Genomic DNA, 23,715 nt, shown 5'->3' with positions numbered 1-23,715 from the left:
CCCCATCTCCACCGTCTGCTGCTGTGAGCTTCACAGTCCATGTGCTGAGGCTGTCTTTCTCTCCCTCTGTACTGCTAGCCTGTTGTTCCATCTGCTTTATCCTCCGAGACGGTATCCGTCATGGGTGTACTAGTCTGCCCTCTTCAGTTGCTTTTTGTTTGTTTGTTTGTTTGAAGTAGGAGAAAGTTTGAAATCAGGGCCTGGGTGCTATCCCTGAGTTCTGTTTCTTGTGGTTTTTGGTTTTCTTTATGCTCAAGGCCAGTGCTTTGTCACTTAAGCTATAGCTCCACTTCCAGCTTTTTAGTGCTTCCTTGAGAACAAGAGTCTCATAGACTTTCCTGTCCAGGCTGGCTTTGAACCAAAATCCTCAGATCTCAGCCTGATTAGCTAGGATTAGCTAGGATTACAAGTATAAGTCATGGATGCCCAGCCTCGCTTTGCTTTTTGCCTTAAATATGCTCTTAATATGATCATCTATTTTATTTCTCTGATTTTAACTCCAACTTATTTTTGATTAAAAATTATCTGATGGTGGGCTGGGAAGGTGGCTCAGTGGTAGAGCGCTTGCCTTGCATGCCTGAGGCCCTGGGTTCGATTCCTTAGCACCACATAAGCAAAAAGAAAAAAACCGGAAGTGGCGCTGTGGTTCAAGTGGTAGAGCGCTAGCCTTGAGCTGAAGAGCTGAGGGACAGCACCCAGGCCCAGAGTTCAGGCCCCACAACCAGACCCAAAATAAATAAATAAATAAAGTTTAAAAAAATTATCTGATGGTAAAGGATGGGATAATGTTCCTCTTCTTCATTTTCATAGAATCTAGCCTGTTCTTAACATTATGTGCTTGGTTCTATTACTGTTATCAAATATTTAATGTCCCTCTCTACCTCATTGACATAAGACTCATTTTCTCTCCAATGAAACAAACATTAATGGACATGACATATGCAGACTCTTAACAGATGTTTTTGAAAGCATCAGATAATTCTAACAAGGCTCTTTGCCTTTGGCCATAAAGCTGGTATGCTCCAGTTAGGAATTATTCCTTCAGCCTTGGTCTTTGAATGAAGTTGTGAGGACAAGTAATGATAACATATGTCATAAGCAGGAAAAAAAACTCCTTGTTGCTTTGAGCCATTGAGATTTGAGGGTGATTTGTTATTATGGCAGAATATAGCCTATGCTGACTGATGCACACAGTCTACAAGATTCTTCATGGTTTGCTTCCCTCCTTCTTTCTGAGCATCTCTTCTACAACTCTTCCCCTCTTCATTGTATTCTGCTCCACCCATTCTGATCTTTATATTTCTCATAAACTCCAAACTCCTTCTTGTTTGAGGACCTTTACACATGTTATTCATTCTGCCTAGAAAATGATTCTTTTTCTGAATTCTACCACCCCTCCTACTCCGTTCACGTGGCAAATGCCTACTCATTCTTTAGGTCTCAAAAAAAACCACTGTCTTTATCTTGGCCAGAAAAAATAACATGAAAATAGTTACTATAATTGTATTCCATATGTTCAACAACAGAAATAGAGACGTGGGAGATATAGAAAAAGTTCTACACAGATCTAGAAATGCAAACTACAATGTCTGAAATTTAAAAAAAGTATACTGAAGACTGAGGATATAGCTCAATGGTTGAACATTTCTGAAGCATGTGCAAAGTCTTGGGTTCAATTTCTGTACCATAAAGAAAGAAAATAAAACATGCATACATATACATGTGTGGAAACTATGTGCTTTGGACATATTACAAAGTTCATTTCTCACTTTCATGAGTTGGAAATGGAGGGTGATAAGATTGCGATGAGCATGAGTCCCACGTTATGCTATGAGTACCCCTCACAGAATAAGCACTTCGGAAATATTAAGCCTCCGTACATTGAATCCATCCTTTTATGAATAGCAAAGTTATTTCTTTGTCTCTCACTAACCAATCATTAATCCACTATTTCAAAGGAACAAAACTACTAGGTTTCCTGATATATACATATGATAAAGTAAGGGGAAAATGAAGAAAGCCAATTTTAAAAAGGAAACTACTTCCCAGGACAAATCATACTTCATAACAACTTTGTATATTCTATGAACATCACCTCCAGCTTATAGAATCTCTTGGTAGCCTGGGCATTTTCTCCACCAGATATGATTAGGCCCAACAAAATAGTTCCACATAGGAGATACATAAAATTTTACTTCACCTCTCTTCTACTTATGACAAAGAATCTTTTGGGGCCCAGAAAATGCTGCTTGCTCCTAGCCCAGGCAACTCAGAAAGACAACAATTTTTTTCCTGACTTCTTGAAAGGCCAGAATTAAAAATTTTGGACAATTCTCATAAGACTTGGACAGAAGAATAAATACATTGGACCCCATTCTTTCCTCCCTTAAAGCAGCCCTGGGTGCTGAGAGGTTGGTTTTTCATTGGACGGGCTGAGGGTGTCATGGAAGGACCTCATGGTACTATCTGCCTTTGTGCTTTTATATGAATAGCTTGAGTTTCAACAGTTCTCCTGACAAAACTAGGTAACAATTTCAACTTATATACTTGGTAGGAGGTTTAACTAATATAAATTAAAGTGATTTGAAACTGTAAACCTAGGGTGAATGTTAGATATTCTTGGAGAGCAGCTCTCTCCCCCTTTTCGTTATCCTATCCAGCAACATTCATACTCACCCACACCCCCACTCACAAACATACTCATCCAAACGTCGTACCAACCAAGACTATGTGTTAATAGCATTCACCACCAGCTATACTTGGCCTTCTAGCACCACAAGAACAGTTAAAACCGAAGGTGAACATTTTAATTTTAGCCTTTTTTAGTATGTGACAGCAATTAATTATGGTTTACATTAAACAATCATAATAAGAGTTTTTCTGAGAATTTTTTCAATGTTGATATCCATCACTCCCCATCTAAACATAAGAAATATTATTTAAATCCCTACACACATATATTGTTTAATGTGAGCCTCTGACATCATGACACAGAATGCATTTTTTAAACTACCACATGTTGCTAAAAAAAAAAAAAAAAAGTAGAAGTTTAAAAATTACATCAAACCCCTCAATTCTTTTTATTCAAGCTTAGGACAATCTGGGAATGTACTTTTATATTGAGATTTTTGATGTGTACTGCTCCTAGGGTTTGAACTCAGGGCCTAGGTGCTGTTCTTAGGCTTCTTTAGCACAGCTACACTTCTGGCTTCTTTTGAGCAATTTATTGGAACTAAGAGTCTTGTCTGGTCAAAAGCTATGTACATATGACCATATAACCTGATGCTAAGCAAAATGAACCCCAAGATGGGGAGACAAGAGGTTTTATCTTTGTTCTTGTTCTTTTTAAGGTACTTAAAATGTACTATGTGATTTTTTTTGTTTCTTTGTATGTTCTTCCCCCATGGTACAACCCCTGTTGTCACTGTATTTGATTCTGGTGTCCTGCATCTTGTACATACACTTTTCTTATCCGGGGAGGGGAAGGGAAATAACAAAATGCTGAAATAAGGATACAGGATGACCCATTGTAACAATGATATGTATAAGACAGTATGTTGAAAATGAATTTTACAACTTTGTTGGGGGGGGTTGGTGGGAGAGGGAGGGAGGAGTTGAGGAGGTAGGGAGGAAAGGGATGGTAGGGGAAAAATAAAGGAGGGTGTAACAATGCTCCATAGGAAATGGACTCATTACCTTGCTCACATAACTGTAACCCCTCTCTACAGTATCTTTACAAATATATATATATATATATATATATATATATATATATATATATATATATATATATAGAGAGAGAGAGAGAGAGAGAGAGAGAGAGAGAGAGAGAGACAGTCTGCCTGGGCTGGCTCAAATCCTCAAATCTCAGCCTCCTGAGTAGCTAGGATTACAGGTGTGAGCAACCAGTGCTGGGCTTCTATTATTAATCTTATTTCAATTTTAAGTTCTGGAACATATAAATCAGAGATCCTCAGGGTTGCTCTGATCTACTGCTTGAAGCTCTGACCACTTGCACTGTGGATGTATACACCCAAGTTCTGTCTGTGCTTTGATTCTTGCTTGCATTAATATTTATTATGTGTAATGAAAGCTGTTACCTCTTGAAAATACATTAAAAATAACATTATTACATACAGAATCTGGATGATGCTTTTGCCCAGTACTAGATGTATCTGCAGGTTCTTTCAACAAAAATATTATCCAGAGCTGAAAATGAAGTATAGGAACAGCTTGAGTCATCAATTATCATTTCCTGTCAGAAGTGTACTTTCAACAAAAGAGGCTCAGCAAAGCAGAGCGGTGGGAAGTGCAGTCAACAACTTCAGTAATTCAAATAGGAAAAGTCATTTGATCATTTAATAACTTAAGACATAGGTAATCAAATTATTTCCTCTTGATTTTTGTAATAAGAAAATGCAAACAATACACAATTCATTTAATGGCGAGTGGAGAGCTATTTGCAAGTCAGATAGAACCTTAGTATTTATGACTCCGGTGAGAAAGTTGAGTGGTAAGCATTAATCATTACATGGAGAGGGTAATTTTGTTGTATCAACTTGACTGGCCTATAGGGTACTTACCTATCTGGTCAGACAAAAGACCTATGGCCACCATCATCTCCTTTTACTTTTTAATTTTATTATTATTGTTGTTGTTATACTAGTGCTCCAACTCAGAGCCTCACTCTCATGTTATGCCACCAGTGTCTTTTGCTTTCAGTTTATTTTTTAGATAGTGTCTCACTTTTGGCTGCAGTGATCTGGGAACATGATCCTTCTAGTCATGCCTCCTATATGCGTGAGATTACAAGTATGAGCCACAGCGTCTAGCTTATCCAATGAGATGGGGCCTCACTAACTAGCCTCCAACTATGATCCTCTTGATCTTGACCTCCTAAATAGCTAGCTTCAGAGGACTGAGAGATCTCACCCAGCCATCAGCTCTTCTCAAATCAAGGAAGGCAAGAGAACCACTCAAAAGCCACATTTTCTTTTTGCAAATGTTATTTTATTGTAAAGATGCTGTACAGAGGGGTTACAGGTACGTGAGTAAGGTAATGCATACGTTTCTTTTCGACCATTGTTACTTCCTCCTTTGTTTTTCTCCTACTCTCCCTTCCCTCCCACCTCCCCCATTTCTTACCCCTCCTCCCTGAAGTTGTAAGGTTCATTTCCAACATAGTGTCTTGTGAGTATCATTGTTGCAATGGGTCATCTTGTCTCCTTGTTTCAGCATTTTGTTATTCCTCTTCCCTTGCCCAAATTAGATAGATGTATATATAAGACAGTATATACAAATACAGTGACAACAGGAGATATACCATAGGGGGGAAGAACATACAAAAGAAACAAAAAAATCACACAGTACATTTAAAAACAACAACAACAAAGAAAGACCTCTTGTGTCCATGCCTTTGGGTTCATTTCATTTAGCGTCATCTTGTATGGTCATATGTACACAGCTTTTGAGCTTTTTTGCTCATCTGATAAGATTATCCTAGACATATACTAATTATTGAAAATAAAGGAAACTATGGTACCTATACTCATATTTACTTTTTTTTTTTTTTTTTTTTGCTTATGTGGTGCTGAGGAATTGAACCCAGGGCCTCAGGCATACAAGGCAAGTGCTCTACCGCTGAGCCACCTTCCCAGCCCTCATATTTACTTTTATACTAGTAATTTTGACCACAATCATTGGAGGTGAACCCAGTTCTTTCTTCTTCCAGATTTTCCTGAGCTTTAAATAAAAGGAATTGATGTAATTTTTAAAATGTTACCTTTTTTAGCACCAAGTTTTTTTTTAATGTATTCTGTATCATGATGTCTTCCTAGTTAGCAAATGGGAGACCCCCAGTTTTAGCTTCAAAAAAACCCAGAACATCCAAAAGGCCAATAAATATATGAAAATATGCTTGCTATTATTACTCGTCTGGGGAATGCAAATGAAAAGCACAATGAGATCCCATCACACACCCACCAAAGTGACTGAAATTTAAGGGTCTGACAAATTTGGAAGGATTTATATAATGGCATGATGGCTTTTAGGAACTGTTTGGAAATTTGCACTGAAACATCACCTGCCTTATAAATCAGCAATTCCAGCATGCAGAAGATGATACCACACAATTCACTAACAAAAGACACAAGAATGTTCACAGTAACTTTATCTTTGAATAACCAAATGCTAGAAATAGCCAAATTCAACTCAAAAGAAGAATGGATAAGTTGTGGCATATTTATACAATTAAATATGTGGCAATATAAGTAGGTAAGCACAGCCATGTAGATAAATCTCATTGAAGAGCCCAAAAATTCTATATGCTTTCATTCAGTTCAAGAACAAACAAAACTAACCAATCATATAAAAGGTCCAAACAGTGGTTACCCCTGCAGGGGTATATGTCATCTGAAACAAAACATAACAGAATTTTCTGTGATACTGGAAAAATTCCTTTTTTCTGGGTAGGGTCATATGACTATGTGTGTAAAAAATCCTTCTAAACTATACATTGAACATTACCATATTTCATATACTTACTATATGCATAGTATATATTGACTTTTATGAATGTGTGTGACAGTTCTGGGGCTTGAACTTGGGGCTTCTTGCTCTCATTTTGCTTTTTTGCTCAAGGCTATTGCTCTACTACTTGACCCACACCTCCATTTCTGGCTTTTTTTGATAATTCATTGGAGATAAGAGTCTACAGACTTTCCAACCTGGGCTAGCTTTGAATTAGTATCCTTAGATCTCAGCCTTCTGAATAGCTAATATTACAAGTGAGACACCAGTACCTGGCTGCATATTGATTTTTAAAACCCACTGGAATATGTCATCTATTAAGAAAAATGTCACTACTCATTAGTGACAGCACTAAGGTAAAACTGGATTTGTTGATATGGAGCTCTGTTTTCACTAAAGAAATATGCACTACACCAAAATCTATAATATGACTTACTTCGTTTTTAATGTGACAAATATTTTATATCAATTCAGGTGCAAACTTTCTGAAGAATATTCCGACATAATGTTTGAATTCCAAAAGTTTCTCACAGTGACCAAAATTCTTAGGGACTTAAAAAAATTTAACCATCTGATTTCACTAATATTCCTCTAGCACTCTGCCTTTATTTGATTTCCTTGATGTGTTTCAAGTATTTCCTTCAAGGTGACAAGCACCTTGCCTGGAAATAACTGGCTTTTCTCTGGGGATGCAAAAAGATCATTTTGTAAGCAAAAGCTGACAGATGTGAGTAGCAATTTTAACCTACAAAAAAGATCAGGAGTAGTGGGGAAATTCAATCTTCAGCCTTGTTAAAGAGCTGACAGAGCCTGGGGAAGAAATGCAGATTGGAAGAGAACAGATTTCTGCCGATCAGGAAAACCAAAGCAATAGCTCATGAATATTGATTCTGGACCTGCTTCCTGCCTCCAGAGAGAAATGCAGACACAATGCCATCCATATTGCAGTGCTGAGATCCAGCCCACAGCTCAGTGCTGCTAGATTAGAAACAGCTCATCAAATTGCAACCTAGACGGATTTCTTCACTTTCGTATCATGTTTCCGAGCAGGAAATCCATTTCACAAAATTGTTGGTTGGCCCTGTTCTTGGAATTCTAAGTTGGAGTCAAAGAAAATAAGAGTCTGCTACATGCTAAGTGCTCCAAAACAAAAAGAAATGCTTAGGAGGAGAATGCAAACAGAGTAGAAACTCAGATCAGGTCCATTTTGTGGGTGGGTGATGGTGGGTGAAATGATCAGAGGAGGAAGAAATAACAAGCAAGAAAAAGGACTTATTGGCTGGTTGCAGATGCATGGTAAGAGCCTTTTACATTTTCCCCATCCTTTAGCAGAGACCTTGTGGGAACTATGAAATCTTTTCCTAAAGAAAATGGCAGATTTCATTAACTAGGATTTTAAAAATACTTCCCAGGTAATATAGAATCTAATCATGAATTTGATGGCTAGGGATTGAGTTAGGCTTTTTTCTTGGAAGAGGTCAGGGCTTGGCTAGCACATTGAAGAAATATTGGATGAAGATATTGACTATTAAAAAAGCCAAAGTGTTCTCTCTAACTTCTCCCAAGAGATGAGCAAAAACAATTTTTATGGCAGGTGCTAGTGGCTCACACATGTAATCTTAGCTACTTGGGAGGTTGAGACCTGAGGATCTTGGTTCTAAGCCAGCCCAGGTAGAAAAGTCTGGGACATTCTTGTTACCAATTAGCCAGCCAAAACGCAGAAGTGGAGGTGTTGCTCAAGTGGTACAGTGCCAATCCTGAGTGAAAATGCCAAGCAAGATGCAAGGCCCTGAGTTCAAGCTCACACACACACACACACACACACACACACACATGCCAACAACAAAAAAAACTCTTGATTTTATTAGTCAATCTATTTAAACAACCAGTGTTTCAGAGAATAAAAGAATGTGTGTATAGTCTATCTCCTACAGACATTCACAATGTAAAATTCATTCTGTGCTAGCAATTTTGAGAAAAAGAATATATCTGAAGACCTTTGATAAATATATACTTAAGTATTTATTTATCAAAGATCTTCATATATAGTTATTTTTAGCAGTCCTCACTCCTGAGAAGCATTTTCATTTTAAGAGTTCCTTAAATAAAAACATTGGAAAATGCAGTTCTTTGTGCATGGAAGACAAGATCTGTTTGTGTGATGTTCCGTATAGGAATGAAATAGGAACTGAGGATATGGCTCACATGGTAGAGTGTTTTGTCTCAAGACCTTGGGTCCAATCTCCAGTAGCACAAAAAATATACAAAACCACAATGTAACACAAGAATGAAACCAGCTTTGCCTTCACAAAATAGAATTGCTTGCGGAGGAAAATAGTGTGGGAGAAATGAAGAGTTTGTTTGTTAAAGAAAAGTCCTAGTGGACCATAGAAGAGAACAAATGAGTATCTCTGCTCATTTGAAAGCAGGTTGCTCTCTACTCCAGAAAATAAGGTGAGGAGGAGGAGGGGGAGGAGGGGGAGGAGGGAGAGGAGGGGGAGGAGGGGGAGGAGGGGGAGGAGGAGGAAAGAGGGAGGGGGAGGAGGAAGAGAAGGAGGAGGAGGGAGGGAGGGAGGGGGAGGAACAGGGATTGTTTTTTGGTCCTCCATCTTTTCTGCACAGATATCTCCTCCAGACAATTAATCACACTTAAGGGAAAGTCTGGGCTTCCTTTCAGTTAGCCTGTGTCTCAATGAACAAATGGAGAAGGATGTTTTTTCCCATATAAACTGAAATCCACATGCCTTATGCTCTCTCCTATTTCTCCATCCTATTTCTGTTCCCTGAAAACAACATGGAGCAAATCTTATGGGCATAATTGCTCCGCAAATATAGGAAGGTAGCTCATATGTTTTCTCTTCTAACTACTGCTCTTCAAAGTCCTCTGCTTCCTTGAACTGTCTCTTGAAGGAATGTTTGACCTTGGTTATCTTGTCTTGGAGGCTCTGAATTTACGACTATTCACCTTAAATTGGAATGTCTAGATAGAGTTGAAAGTAACGCTTCTGCCATGATAAGATGAGAAAAAACAGAAAGATTGTTTTCTATAACTTAGACATCACTATCCTATTAACGCACTGTTCTGTAAAAAAATAGTGACTACATTAAATTGTTGACTTATATTATGGACTATCTTTGCACATAAATTGTTGCCAAACTACCCTATTCTGTACTTAAGCAGTTGAGTTTTCAAAGGTAAATTGAGAACAGAACATTTGGGTTTTAGTAATCATTCCAATTTGCCAAGAGTATTTCAAATCTTGATTTTATTGTCAATCATATTTGCTTCCTTTTCCAGCTTTCTGTCATCTTCAGACTTGTTATACATGTCTTCTATGTCTTCATAAAATCCAGATCAAAATGTCTAACAGTACAGAAGTCTGCAGCTTATGTTTGGAGATTGCCCCCCACTTACATGGGCTTTACCATAGAATATTTCTGAGCACTGATGTGTGCCACAAACTAAACTGTCAAAGAAAAAAAAAGTCACAACTGTAAACATATATAAAACATGGTCTCTGACTTTATAATTCACTAGTATAATGTATAATTAGCCAAACTAGTGTCTGGAAAATTCCAGATGAACCTAGAACATTACCAAAAGAGAAAGTAAAGCTAAGTTAAGCAAGATGCCAATGGTTCAAGACTATAATACTAGCAGCTCAGGAAGCTGAGGTCCTGGTTTAAATCCAGCCCCAGCAGGAAAGTTTGTAAGACTCTTATCTCCAATTAATCAGCAAAAAGCTAGAAGTAGATCTGTGGTTCGAGTGGTAGAACACCAGACTTGAATGAAAAAGTTAAGGGACAATGCCCAAGCCCAAAGTTCAAACCCAGTACTGGCATCCTTCTCCCAATAATACCAACAACAAAATGTTAGTATAGCCAAGGTCATCTTAGTAAAACTGTATTTACTCTTAAGTTCAATTACTTTTTGCTGTTTATACAAAGGGCAGTAAGACCTAGATATAAATTCTACTTCCAGCAACTGTTAACTGTGTGACATTGTACAAGATGGAACTGAACAAGAACCTATTTCCCTGAAGTTGAATGTTTGAGTGGGCTGAGTACCTAGAATTGTTAGGAGGATGGGATAAATATGTAAAACACAATGAAAATTAGCTGCTTTCCTCCTAACAGTCTGTACACCATTAGACAGCCCCTTCAAAGAATTTTTCCAGACCTCTAGTCTGATAGTGTACATTCCAAATTCCATCGCTCCATCTTTCACAAAGTAGGATAATGCTTATCCATCTGCAAAGCACAGATGTGCCTCTGCTCCTCCATTTCACTATCAGACCTGGCATGGTTTAAATCACATTTGTGGCCTCTTCAGGGTCCTGGGCTGCCCTTTGTCTGGCTCTAGAAATGGGAATGTGCTGCTAAGTGAGCAAGTCCAATTCTATTGTCCCCCAATTTACAAGGAGCTATAATTTTTCATGTGGTATAATTTTTCTATATTTCCTCACTTACTTCAAAATGTGATTTTTTTGTTTCTTTTGTATGTTCTTTCCCCACAGTATAACCCTTTTTTTTTACTGTATTTGATGTCGATGCCTTGCATCTTGTATATACATTGGGAGGAGTAGGGAAATAACAAAATGCTGAAACAAGGATACAGGTTGACCCATTGTAACAATGAGATGTACAAGATGTTGAAAGCGAACTTTACAACTTGGGAGGAGAAAAGGGGAGTTGGGGAGGTGTGATGGGAAGGAATGGTAGGAGAAAAACAAAGGAGGAGGTAAAAACGCTCGATAGGAAATGTACTCATTACCTTACTCATGTAATTGTAACCCCGCTGTACAGTATTTTTACAATAAAAAACATTTTAAATGAAAATTATTAATTTCCTTTAATTTTTAAAATTATCTTTAAGTAGGTATATAAAGGGGTGTTAATTCAGTACGTCAGTTTGTGAGGACATTGCATTTTGAACAATATCTTCCCTTTCGTCCTTCTCCTTATTTCTCCGCCCCCCCCACCACCACTCCTGCTACTTACCTGGCTCCATTTTTCATGTGGTGTGTTTCTAACTTGAATCCTCCTATCCTATCTTAAATCTATGGAAGCACAAGCAGGAACCAAGTGGCTCTGCCTTGCTGCTGACATCAGCCAGATTAGCCATGCTAATTCTAAAAGCTTATGGATCTGTTAGCCTTTCTAACTGTGAAAGCTATGGATCTATTAGCCTTGTTAACTCCAAAAACTAATGATTTCATATTTATGGATTTGATATCCAGCTGGTTTTCAGGCAGTAAAATCTCACAGCTTTTGGTCCCCAGTGATTCTCGAAAGTTTAGTTGAGAAAAATCATACTTATAATGGATTGCCTAGTTTATAACCCACTCATTTTGATACCTTATACTTTCTCCCATCTTCCTGCTCCTCTCCAGAACTTTGTTTCTATTTTATTTTACTTTGTTTAGGTTGACAATATGCACATCTTGTTTAGAAAATATAATTTTCAGGATGATTTGATAGTCATTCAACAACAACATTCAGTGCTCACTATCAACTCGCCACCCAGGGATCTCCATTCCAAAATCATTTACTTGAGTGTTTTCATGTGTAGATTTCTTTCCAAGTTGTAGAAGACCCTGTAGGTACCAAATTCCCAACTCTTTCTCTCTGAGCTGGTCACCTATTTCCTATGGACTTGAAAGACACCTTCACTTGCTGATTCCATTTGGTTACCACTGATTTCTACATGTCTTAAAATAAGCCATTGCATATATACATATTATACACACATAGAGTGAAATTCTACTCATCCATCAGAAATGATGTTGTAGCATTTGTAAGGAAATGGAAAGACTCGGGAAAAATTATAATAAGCAAAGTAAGCCAGATAGCTTGCATGGTTTCCCTCGTTTGTGGTTGCTAGAAAGTGTCTATACATCTCCAAGTCAGCAAGGGGTTACAAATGAATGAACTGAAGTGTAATAGATTATATGGAGAGGAAAAATAGTAATGTGTGTGTGTGTGTGTGTGTGTGTGTGTGTTGTATTTAAGATGAAATCAATGCCCAACAAGTACCAGGAAATGGGTACTTACTTGTAAGAGGAGAGCTGGGACCAAAGGGAGAGAGAGAGAAGAATGAAGGAATAAGGGGAAAGAATGCAGGAAAGAATTCATTGTATGTGCCACAGAATTGATAAATATAAGGGAAGGGGTGGGTTACAGGGCGGTAAAGATGTTAAAGTGGTGACATAGATCAAGATGCATTGTACATATAACTGCTTTGTTAAATAGAAAAAATTCAACGCATAACCAAAAATTAAGATAAGGGAAGGGGTAGGTTGAGGGGTGGTGAGTGAGAATGTTGAAAGGGCTGATATTGATCAAGAAACACTGTATTCATAACCTGCTTCCGCAAATGGCAACTACTTTGTACAACTACTTAAAGATAACAAAAATATTTTTTTCAGGCGTGATTCACTTTATTATTGTTGTATAAAATTCTATGTTGTAGCCACAGCTGGAGCCTGGGTCCTCTGCACGGAGACTCTGGTGTGGGTTTTCACAAGATGAGCAGTGAATTCCTGATAAGGAGATTTGGTGAATACGGTCTCTTTCCAGAGATCAGGGGTCAGGTAACTGTAGGTCTTGGAGATAGCATCAAAGGTGGCTTTGGCCAAGTTCCCCAAGGTAGCAGTACAGCCCCTGGCTGAGGTGTAGCAGTCATCAATTCCAGCCATCATCAGCAGCTTCTTGGGGACAGGAGCTGACACAATCCCAGTGCCTCTGGTGGCAGGAATGAGGCGCACCAGCACAGAAACTCATAGCCTGTCACCTTGCCAGGACAGTGTGAGGCCTGCCAATCCTGTTCCCCCAGTAACCTTGCCGCACAGGGACGATGGAGAGCTTGGCCAAGATAATGCCCCCGGATGGCAGTGGCCACCTCCTTAGCGCACTGAATCCCCAGACCAACATGGCCATTGTAGTCGCCAGTGGCTACAAATACCTTGAACCTGGTGGGCAGCTGGATTCTGCTTCTGCCGGGCATAATCTTCAACCCCTCATCCTCGAGTGATGCCCCCAGGAAGAAGTCAACCATCTCAGACTCCTTGATGGGCAGAGAGGAAAGACAGATCTCCTCCAAAGGCTTGATCGTCATGTCCTTAACCAGGGGGCCCAGTTTGGTGACGGGGATCCATTCCTTGCCTCCACGAGCCCCGGGGCCACCAGCCCGGCCTCTACCATGGCCGCGACCTCTACCCCGGAGGCCGCTACCAAAGCCTCCATGGAAGCCACCAAGGCCTCCGGAGCGGGGACCTCCCGCTGCACCGGAGAAGGAGAAGAAGTAAAAATACTTTTAATCGATTCTACTGATTCTCTGTGGAGAGATTGAATGATTAATATCACTTCACCGAGCAATTCCTTTCTGTAGGCATGCATTAAGAAGTCTTTGCCTTTATCCTTAAAGTTTACTAGCTTAACTGCCATACATGTGACTATATTGTGGACCATTCTAGAGTCAAGGTTTCTACAACCTAGTGATTTTGTACTGTCCACCATTTTCTTTTGAGGAAGTTCTCCTACATTTTATCTTTAAATAACTCTTTCATTACATTGGTTGTTTTTTTTAACCTCAGATTATCAGGCATCTTAATATTGATCATCTTGTCTGGCCTCTACTTAAAATGGGCCCTATTTTACCATCTGAGTCTTGTTTGGTTTTGTGACAGTCCTAGGACTTGAACTCAAAGTCTGGGTGCCCTCTCTGAGTTTTCTGTTTTGTTTTCTCAAGGCTAGTGGTCTATCACTTGAACCGCAGCTGCACTTCCAGGGTTTTGTTTTTTTTTTTTTTTTTTTAGTAGTTAATTGGAGATCAGAGTCTCCTGAACAGGTGGCTTCAAACACCTGTCCTCAGATCACAGCTCCTGAGTAGCTACAGTTATAGGTGCAAGGCATTGTTTTCTGTATATTTCACTTTTTTATCTACCTTTTACTTTCTGAGAGATGTCTTCTTATTTTCCAAACCTTCTATTCAACTTTTTGTTTCTGTTATTGCAGTTTGGTGGTACTTCTGTTTGAAAAGGGCCTTGTACTTCCTTAGTTTGCTTACTTGACTGGCATATTACCCCTTGAGCCATGCCTCCAGATCTGCATGTTTTGGGTTATTTTGGAAATGGAGTCTTGAAGGCTTTCTGTCCAGGCTAGCTTCAAATCTTAATCCTCCACATGTTAGTTTTCTGAGTAGTTAAGATCGTGGGCATGAGCGAGGGGGCCCAGGTTGTTAATGAGATTTTCATTTTCAAATTTTCTTTTTGGTTTCAAACATTCCTTTGAAAAGGCATTTGATTCTATCTCCTCCACTCAAACTTATCTCTTTTTTTCTTAATGTCCTTTTCTTTCTTTTTTTCTTTCTTTTCTTTCTGTTTTGTTGTTGTTAGTTATTTTGGGTGGAAGAGAGGGGAATTTCTGTTTTCCATATGGAAAACTCTCCTTGGCTGGTAGTCATGAGTTTTCTGGTTATTTTCAGGACTGGGCCACTGAAAGCTGATTGGAACCTTCGAATAAGCAGACAATCTGCAGATCAGATCACACCACTCAGAATTCTTCCATGTTTTTTTTTGGCTGTGGGGCCTGAACTCTGGGCCTGGGCACTGTCCCTCAGCTTTTCAGCTCAAGGCTAGTGCTCTACCACTTGAGCCATAGCATCACTTCCAGCTTTTTCTGCTTATGTGGTGCTGAGGAATCAAACCCAGGGCCTCATGCATGCAAGACAAGTGCTCTACCACTGAGCCACCTTCCCAGCCCTGTGTAGCCCAGGCTGGTCTCGAACTTGTGATCCTCCTGCTTTATCCTTCTCATTGATTACCAGCGTGCGCCACCACAGCCGGCTCTTTTTTCTTTCTTTGTCTTTACAAATGCTCTCCAGTTTTTCTTGTCTTTAAAATGTTACTTAATGAAGATTAGGGATGCAGCAGAGATAAAACACATGTCTTCATTCTATCATCACATAAGTCATCATTAATTTTTGTTATGTTTTCTCTATATTTATATAGACATTTGCAATTTGCCTATAGAGAAGGTCTTATATTTTATACTTAGGAATCAAGGTCTTATTAAAGAAATCTTTCCTGTCTTGAATGTATGAAGAAGTTAAGTTTTTTCATTTAATAGTTAAAATCTTTTTCCATGCAGAGTTTTAAGTCCTTCTAGGATTTCTATTAACATATGATGTGAGTACTTTCAAAGTATTTTTATATTAGAATCTAGTTGTCCTACTGCTTTTAACCAAATGACATCTTTCTTCCACCCAATTCAAAGCTTCCAAGTATAATCAGGTTGGCTTCTGACCTTTCTTATTGTTATAGTTTAGATCTGGTTGTCTTCCAAAGGCCTGTATGTTCTTCCAAAGGCTTGGTTCTTGGCATTATGCTATTGGAAGGTACTGGCACCTTAAGAAGTCAGAAATCGTAGGTTATTGTGTGCCAGACTTCAATGGGGATTGTGGAGCACCTGTCTCTTCTTCCTCTCTTGTTTCTCTGCCACATGACATGAGCAAGTTGCTCTCTCTTGCATTCTCCACCATGCGGTCAACCTTTCCATAGGCCCAAAAGCAACAGGGCATGGACTGAAGTGTCTGAATCTCTAAACTGATTTTCGCTCTCTCTTTCTCTCACTCACTCTATCTCTCCAGTGAGAATTCCTTTTTATTGTTATTAATAAGTAGTCATAAAAGGGGTTGCAATAACTCTCCCCCAAATTAGTAATCAAATTAATAAATAGCAAAGGAGCTAAGTAGAGACTTCTCAGAAAAAGATGTCAGAATGACCAATGAACACATGGAAAAATGCTCAATATTCCTGATCATAAAGGAAATGAAAACAAAACAATGTTGAGATTCCATCTTACTCCGGTGAAATTGGCCAGCATCAAGAATTCAAACAGTAGCTAATTCTGGTAGGGATGTGGGGGGAAAGGGACCTTATTACACTGTTGGTGGGAATGTACTTTGGTTATTTTGTTGTTGTAAACTGTCTTAACTAAGTCAGACACCTGTGACAGAAAACCTAAAGGAGATAGATGACAACTCAGGCACACATCTAGTTGTGAAATAAGACTATATTTTACAAATTACCAGTAAGAAACAGAGTTGAAGGTATGGCTAAGAGGTATTATGCTTGAGGCCCTGAGTTCAAATTCCCAGTATCACCAAAAAATATACTTTAGAAAGATCTTGCACATCTTTTAGTATATTTTCTTCTGTAACTTATTTTTGATTGTTCCTAAAAATAGAGGTTTTTCTGTTACGCATTCTAATTATGTGTAAGCATTTTATTGCAAGCTTAATTTACAAATTTAATAAAATGATTTTGTTAACCCACCTGACATGAATGCAATTTGGTAAGTAAATTATTTTAAAACGTAGTCAGGGTTTTATATCATTTCTTTTGTAATTTCTCTTTTTTCTAAGTGTTTTTCACTTGCTTATAAAAGTCTCAGAACTTTAAATCTCTATAGATTTGTACTTTGGTTATTTTATTGTTGTAAACTGTCTTAACTAAGTCAGACACCTGTGGCTAATGCTTGTAAGCCTACCTACACAGGAGGCTGAGATCTGGGGTTTGCAGTTTGAAGCCATCCTAGGCAGGAAACTCCATTAGATTCTTACCTCTGATTGGCTAGCAAAAAGCCAGAAATAGAAGTACAGCTCAAGTTATAAAGCATCAACCATGAAATAAAAAGCTCAGGGATAGTGTTCAGGCCCTGAGTTCAAGCCCCAGGACCGGCACAGAAATAAATTTGTTTTCTCTAGGTTTCTTGATCAGTACTGACATAAGTTGGGCTATCTTATGTATTTGTTTCAAAGAACTGGCTTTTATTGGACTTAACTAATTTTATTTTCTCCTCATATTTTTATTAAATACATTTCTGCGGTTGCATTTCTATTTCTAGAGTTAAAACTTAGGTTTAATTCTTAATCACCTCTAATTCTTGAGTTAAAAACAGACTATTAGGCGCCGGTGGCTAATGCCTGTAATCCTAGCTACTCAGGAGGCTGAGATCTCAGGATTACAGTTTAAAGCCAGCCGGGGCAGGAAAGTCCATGAGACTCTTATCTCCAATTAACCACCAGAAAACTGGAAGTGCCACTATGGCTCAAGTGGTAGAGCACTCACCTTGGCTGAAGAGCTAAGGGATAGCACCCAGGCCCAGAGTTCAAGCCCCATGAATGACAAGGAAAAAAAACACAAACCAGACTATTTCTTTTTAACATCGAATATTCCTTTTTAAAGCCCATTTATTGACTAATAAATTCATTACTAAAATATAACATTTCCATAAGTACTTTTTTAATTACATACCATGAATCATTAAAATATTTTTTGGTTGTTTGCTTCTAAGTATTTCCTATTTAGCCTATGAATTAATTATTGGTGTTCCCTTTAAGATTGATTTTTAATTTTATTGTATTCTTGGGAATGTGGTCTAAATAAGAGGAGTACTTGTAGTTTGGGACAAAGTTCTAACCAGTTTTTATTAATGATTCACATGTTCTTGAGAAACATTCATAACTAGCCCTCCTAGGGATAGACTGTAGGACACCTTTTCCTCTGAGGACATTAAATTCTTCTACAAAATAGCATTTATCTACATTTAACTATGCACATCTTTCCATGCACTTTAAATCATCTTTAGATTACTTATAACACATACAACAATGTAAATGCCAGTGTATAACTGTTATACTAACTGTTCAGGGAATAATGGCAAGAAAAAAAATCTTATGTACTTAGTACATATGCTTTTTTATTTTCAAATATTTTTAATCTGTGATTGTTTAAACCCATAGATGAAGAACCCACATACACACAGAAATGCAGGGCTAATTGTGTATCTTTATCCATATGTCTTTATCTTGGACAATGACTACAATATATATAGAGAGATAGAGATGTATATAGGTATTATATAGGAGTTATATACATCTATAGAGATGTATATAATAGATATATTTATATATAATATAATATTTACTAACATTAAATATATTTTATAGATATATAGATGTATAGATATATGTGTATTGTATAGATATATAATATCTATATACATCTATATCTATATCCATCTCTCTCTATATATATTTACTGTGTCAAGATTATTAAGAGTTCCATTCAGGGGCTGGGAAGGTGGCTCCAGTGGTAGAGCGCTTGCCTTGCATGCCTGAGGCCCTGGATTCGATTCCTCAGCACCACATAAGCAAAAAGAAAAAATCGGAAGCGGCGCTGTGGCTCAAGTGGTAGAGCGCTAGCCTTGAGCTGAAGAGCTGAGGGACAGCGCCCAGGCTCAGAGTTCAGGCCCCACGACTGGATCCAAAAAAAAAAAAAGAGTTCTATTCATATCTAATATATTCTGATTATATTTTGGTATGTTTAACCTTTCATTTTCCAAGAAAGATATGTAAAAATTTTCTGCAATTATTTATTGTTTTCTGTTTATATTGTTTTATATGATTCTCTTTGTGATTTTCTTATTTACATGTTTGGCAGCTAAATTATTCAGAATTATTATGTTCTTTTGTTTTATTAGTCTCTTTATTAGTGTAATCTGTTCCCTATTAATACAATTTCCTCAGATTTCTAGTCAGGCAAGTATTAATGTCTCTACATCCTATCTCTAGTAAATATTTCCCTGTTGTCTCTATTCTATCTTTTTCCTCCTCCTCCTCCTTCTCCTCCTTCTCCTCCTCCTCCTCCTCCTCCTCTTCTTCCTCCTCCTCTTCCTGCTGCTCCTCCTCCACTTCTTCTTTGGTATCTGGTATGGTTTGAGTGGTTGTTCTTTCCAAAATTTGAAATTAAATTATTGTTTTAACATTATTAAAGGTAGGACCTAGCCAAATATGGCAGTGCATGCCTATAATACCAACACTAGGAGGCTGAGGTAGGAAGATCATGAGTTAGAAGTTACATAGTGAGTTACACAGTAGCTTTCATAGTGCATTCAGTGTCACCTAGATATATAATACAGGCTCTTTTAACCACTCTACTCCCAGATATTTTTGTAAATTAATTTATGTACCCCATTTACATAACTCAAAACCTTACAATAAAATGTCATGATTTTTATTTTTACAAATTCTATGTATTTTTAGAAAACTGAAGAAAGGAATCATTTATCTAAGTAATATCTAAGTAAATACTTAATATTTACAATTTCTTATGTTCTTCATTTCTTGCTGAAGATCTGGATGTACTTCTAGTATCTTCTTCCTGAAATTTTTTTTGAGATTTCTCTTTTTTTTTTTAAATTATGAAAATACAATTAGCTGAAGTGCTGCTATATTCCAATGCATGTCCATGCCATATAACAAATCTTTTTTCTTTGTCTTTCACCACTAACCTGTCTTTCCTTAGTATGTAAGGTAGGGGTAGGTGTCCAAATCTGAGATGTAGAAATCTGAGAATTTGGGTGGAGTCTAAAAGTTCTGGTTTCAAGGACAACCTTTGTATACCATCAAACTGCCTTTCAGAAGGTAATATATACCTTTACAAAACAATTTTAAAGTCCTTTTTTTATAAAGGCACGGATCATTTGAAAATCTTTACCTATTTTAACATAATTAAAATAGTACCTAAATGTTCTTTCCATTTCATTGCCTAGATTCCCACTGAGCAGTTTTCAGCCCATGTTTTAGCAGAGCTAGTACATTTTCCAGCCTTTTTCTATACAATTGGTACACATGATTGCTACAGCAGGGATCTGGCCTTCCCTGAGCCTCCAGGTAGGAGTAGATGCAGGAGCTACTACAGGAGGGAGTGGAGAGCCCTGGGGTTGGGGAGGGTGTCTTTGTGTCTGTAAGTCAGACAGTGTAAAGCCCAGCGGTTGAACTCTGATTATGGTCATTTTTTAAATTCATGTCCCTTTCACTTTATAATAAAGTACTAATTCTGTTTAGTACCACTTGTATAGAATTCATTTTTCTAAACTCAGGCCATTTATTAATGCTTACATTTTGAACTTTAAAAATGTTCCAGTTCTCTTATCCTGAAACCTGTCATTATTCTATTATTATGAGTGTTTGCGGAGGAGAAGAGGGAAAAAATAGGTTAGAGTTATCTCACACTTGTTTTTCCCTCCTCATCAACCTTAATTAGAAAGGTTTCACGGTAATGCTTTCAGCTTACTTAATCCATTTCTTCCTTCTGAAGCCTGTCAATTTCACATGGTTGAGGACAGCTTTTTTTTTTTTTAATCTGGTGGTGAACAAATGAAATCAACATCAAAATGCAGATTGAATGATCAGCTTGTTAATGCCAGTAATCCTAGTAGTCTGAGCACCAGGTGAATAATGATGCTCCCCAAAGAAAGGGGAGGAAAACAACATCTGTCTGTTTGTCTGTCTGTCTGTCATTAACCTTCCCAGAACTATAATAATAAATCCATTCCATGTATCAACTACTTTGTTGGAGACTTCCTTTATTCAGGTCATGAAGAGAATCAAATAATATCTTGTCCTAACGTGTATAATTTAGACTTGCATGGTATGTAAAAGCTGGCTATGGCTACAGAGTCATGCAGTAGAGTCTTAGAGGCACATGACATGTGACCATCAAGTACTTGGATAATGTATGGATGTTGTAAAATGTAAATTAATTAGGAAATGGAAGTAGAATGAAGTCAACAGACCAGGAGTTGTTTACCATGAAAAAGATAGTTTATTATGTTCATAGATCCTAAGAAGAGAAGGAATACCATAGTAACAGGAGACCACATGATGGAGCATCAAGAGACATTGAGAGGCAAAGGCAGAGAGAGGAAATGTGGGCAGAGCCTTTGACAAGGTTCCCCCCTCAGTAGGAAGAAATGTGGAGGCAGGCTTCTTGAATATGTTCAGTGGGCTGTGGGTTGAGATTGTGCCTCTGGTCTGGAATATTAAAGCAGGTGAATAGTGACCTGGAATGTGCAGTACAGGAGGTGGTTGGGAGCATGGACTCTGGGTTGATTTATACGTGAAAAACACGTTCTTCTGGGAAGTTGTTCACTTGGGACTTGGCTCCTGGTGGGAGGGACATTCTCCCTAAGGTCAGCAAAGTCGCAGGTGAAATAGCACCACAACGTGGAAAATGAAAGATCTGGTTCACAATGGCTGCTCAGGTTTCATAATTCATTCACTGTACCAAGATTGAGCTATATCCCTGCATTTCAGCCCAGGTACAAATCAACTACCAGGTGACCCACGTCTAGAGAAGACAGGGAAAATAACAGCTGTTTACTTAAGAAGCAGGAGTAAAAACAATAGCAGCCCAGAAACAAAAGTTAAGTCTCTATGTTCTCATGGCAACACATTTGCTCAAGGCACTAGAACCTGCAAAAACCAGAAGTAATGATGTAAGCAACTAAAAGGACATTCAGAGAAGCACAGTTATTGCAGAAAAAAATAGGAGAAAGAGTTCATGTCATCTATGTTTTCTTTCCCAACATCAGTATCAACAACAAACCTGGCTCTGATGGCTCATACCTATAATCTTAGCTACTCAGGAGGCTGAGATCTAAGGATCACAGTTCAAAGCCAAGCCTGGTTAGGACAGTCCATAAGACTCTTATTTCTAACCAAGCACCAAAAGGTTGAAAGTAGAGCTATGGTAGTAGTGGTAAAGCACTAGCCTTGAGCAAAAATGCTAAGAAGCAGCGCCCAGGCCAAACACGCACACACACACACACACACACACACACACACACACACACACACACACACACACACACACACACACACACACAGAGAGAGAGAGAAAAATCTTCTCAACACCAAAATCATAAGCATCTTAAGAGACACAAAAATAATGTCCTAAGGATTGACTCATAGTGTAATGTGTACTTTAAAAAGCTGCTTTTGCAAGAAAAATTCCACCAAATGCTCATTTGGGCCTGCACATGTGCAAAGAATAACTGAAAACTTGGCATCCCTACCTCCATTTGTATCTCTGTCCTTTGCTCTGAGCCATTCTCTCCTGCAGTTGCTGTGTAGCCATCTTGGAAGAACCTAGCGATTGGATAGACATCCTGTGACAAGAGACAAAGCTACCTGGTCCCCTCTTCCTTTCTAACTATGCAGCAATGAATCCTAACAAGGGTCCACTTGACCAATCCCAAGACAATGAGCAACTGGGACACTTGGAACTACCACTAGACTACCAGATCACACCGATGTTAATAATTATGCATGCTTTTCTCTTCTAACCCCAATTCTTCCTCCTTTATTTAAACCCAAAGTTAATGTACAAAAAAAAATGGGTTGAAATGAATACTTTCTTCTTACAGTGTACCCATATCCAGTTAAGTAAACCTGTTTTCTCATTGGGTGCCAGTGGCTCAAGCTTTAATCTTAGCTACTTGGGAGGCTGATTGGGAGGAGGACCATCATTTGAGGCCAGCCTACCATACATGTGAAACCCCTTCTCAACCAGTTGCTGGGCATAATAATACATTTATGTCATCTTAACTATGTGGGAGACTGAGATTGAAAGGGTCATTGTTAGGCTAGCCCAAGCAGAAAAGTCCATTAAACTACATTTCAACCGAAGCTAGGTATAGTGTGTTATGTGTCTGTAATTCCAGATATAATGAGAAGCTTAAATTGATGGACTACAGTCTAGGCATATATCATATCTCAAAAATAACCAGCATAAAAAAGGGGTGGAAGCATGGAACCTGCCTTGGAAAGTGTGAGTCACTGAGTTTAAAACTGTAGCACCAAGAAAACAAAAACAACCTTTTCTGACTTTTACCACTCTACCATGGCTCTTTTATTTGATGTATCAGAGTGAGAGGTTAGACCTGACATGGGCCTAAGGCTTGCAAGTCCTGTAATAGCAGAAATACTAGCCTAGAAAGCACTTGAACGTCCATGAGTTAACCTTGAGAATTCTCCTTTCACAACCCCTTCTCACTGAGTCCCAGGCTGATTGGAGAAGCACTTGCCTTGATTCTGACTGCTGAGGAAGAGAGCCTGCCATGTGTACAGAAACCCTGGACCGTCAATTATGGAAGGCCACCAACTCAGACTGAATAGTCAGGTTGCAGGATCTGAAACACCTTCCCTTTTCATTCTCCTTTAAGTGACAATACATAAAGAAAAGAGAAGAAAAACCATATGAAGAAAAAGGGAAACTCTGAGATGATAAATGACCACTAGCTATTGAAACACAGGACTGACAAGCTTATGAACACCAA

General features: G+C 38.3%; 1 pseudogene across 1 annotated transcript; it reads right to left on the bottom strand.

Annotated features, from left to right (window-relative positions):
* Positions 1–12,952: 12,952 nt before the first annotated feature.
* LOC138814317 (small ribosomal subunit protein uS5 pseudogene) lies at positions 12,953–22,514 on the bottom strand (annotated as a pseudogene). The gene is made up of 3 exons (XR_011367923.1): positions 22,453–22,514; positions 19,153–19,322; positions 12,953–13,809 (listed from the first exon to the last, which is right to left on the bottom strand). The product of XR_011367923.1 is annotated as a small ribosomal subunit protein uS5 pseudogene (transcript).
* Positions 22,515–23,715: the final 1,201 nt, after the last annotated feature.

Source organism: Dipodomys merriami, unplaced genomic scaffold (genome assembly GCF_024711535.1).
Source record: "Dipodomys merriami isolate MVZ:Mamm:240054 unplaced genomic scaffold, mDipMer1.0.p SCAF_6, whole genome shotgun sequence".
Lineage (NCBI taxonomy): Eukaryota > Metazoa > Chordata > Mammalia > Rodentia > Heteromyidae > Dipodomys > Dipodomys merriami.
This window is presented reverse-complemented; position numbering and strand designations above follow the sequence as displayed.